Source organism: Limulus polyphemus, unplaced genomic scaffold (genome assembly GCF_000517525.1).
Source record: "Limulus polyphemus unplaced genomic scaffold, Limulus_polyphemus-2.1.2 Scaffold3920, whole genome shotgun sequence".
NCBI lineage: Eukaryota > Metazoa > Arthropoda > Merostomata > Xiphosura > Limulidae > Limulus > Limulus polyphemus.
The window spans coordinates 86356-88069 of NW_013669530.1; the positions used below are offsets into that span (position 1 = coordinate 86356).

General features: G+C 34.0%; 1 protein-coding gene across 1 annotated transcript in view; it reads right to left on the reverse strand.

The window, feature by feature from the left end:
- LOC106470278 overlaps positions 1-1714 on the reverse strand; it is a 25110-nt gene that overhangs the window by 3125 nt on the left and 20271 nt on the right. The gene's annotated exons all lie outside the window — the stretch shown is intronic.

A 1714-nucleotide genomic window follows, 5' to 3' on the forward strand; every position in this document is an offset into this window, starting at 1 on the left:
TCAGTTATTATAGGGTTTGTTTCTTGTTACAGTAAGTTGTCAGTTATTATAGGATTTGTTTTTTGTTACAGTAAGTGGTCAGTTATTACAGGATTTGTTTTTTGTTACAGTAAGTGGTCAGTTATTATAGGGTTTGTTTCGTATACCATATCACAATAAAACTAGCCCCTATAGTCGGACAGCGGTAAGTTTACGGAACTTACAACGCCAAAATCCGGTGTTCGATTACCCACGGTGGACACAGCAAATAGCCCAATATGGCTTTATTATAAAACAAACAAACAATAAAACTACAGAGTATTTAATGAAAACAAAAATTCCTGTTATGCCAATAGAATATTTGATAAATCGTAAATAAATGTACGTGTCATTACTGATTTTCATTTATGAGTGAAAAATCCATACAGACTACAAGCCTTGGATTTATTTAAGCTAAAAATAATTGTTTGTTTTTTCTGTGTGTGCGCGCTAATAACATGTTTGTCAATGTGGTTGAAAACATTTGAAAGGGTATGTCTATACGTAACACTTACTATTTTTAACCACTGTTGTAGCAACTTTCAATTTACGTTGTTGTGTGTTTATAAGTTCAGCGTCAAAGCACTGCTTAAATAACAGTATTATTCGTCAACACTAATTTGTTACTGACTTTGTTATTATGGTTTTAGTTAACGAACTAGCTGTTACTCAAACTCAAACCAACTTTTATTTTGATAGTAAATGTTTTTACACGGAACATAAGAATGGTGTAATTTTTAGTTTCACATATATAAACTGAAAAATGGGAAAACATTTTTTATGTTTTACAAACCATAAAGAAATTTGTAGAAAACCTAGTGTTTTTCAGCTATAGCTTTACATTCTAGCTTTACAAAACAAAGACTCAAGGGAACGTAAGTAATTATCTTTTACGACAGGAAGAGAAACTCGATATCAATGGCTAGAACTTATATATTTCCTCAACGGCTTTTATACATACATGTATTATTTAAGACTAACAATGGATCTGTTGGTCCATCTAGGCCATCTCCTCCACTAAACTAAACCTTAAAATGAAAAATAAAACACTCAAAGCCAGCCCTTATCATTCAAATATTTATCAAACCTTCCCTTAAATTAACTCCATCCATCAAATCTGAAAGAAACCCGTTCCAAAGGCCAACTACCCTGTTAGAAAAATAAAACTGTCTTAGCTGAAGATCCCTGACAAAGTTTGTATTTGTGTCCTACTATTCTTGCCATTAAGATGATGCACGAACACTATACAAATAGTCCGTAATGGAAAAATATAAGAAAACAAAAAGTTTCCAATTTGTATCGAAACATTAAAATAGACATGATTTATTGAGTCCTTTTTACTTCATTGTAAAATAACCTAAATTAATTAAAGCAAGTGAATAATGATATGACATTGCCCCTAATTCGTTATTTGAATACGCGAAACTGTAGTCCACAGTAATGCCTCTACGTCACAGATTCTTTTTTCAATTTCACCTCTGATGGTTTGTTTGTTTGTTATGAATTTCGCGCAAAGCTACACGAGCCGTCCCTAATTTAGCAGTGTAAGACTAGAGGGAAGGCAGCTAGTCATCACCACCCACCGCCAACTCTTGGGCTACTCTTTTTACCAACGAATAGTGGGATTGACCGTCACATTATAAGGCCCCCGCGGCTGAAAGAGCGAACATGTTCGGTGTGACGGGGATTCGAACCC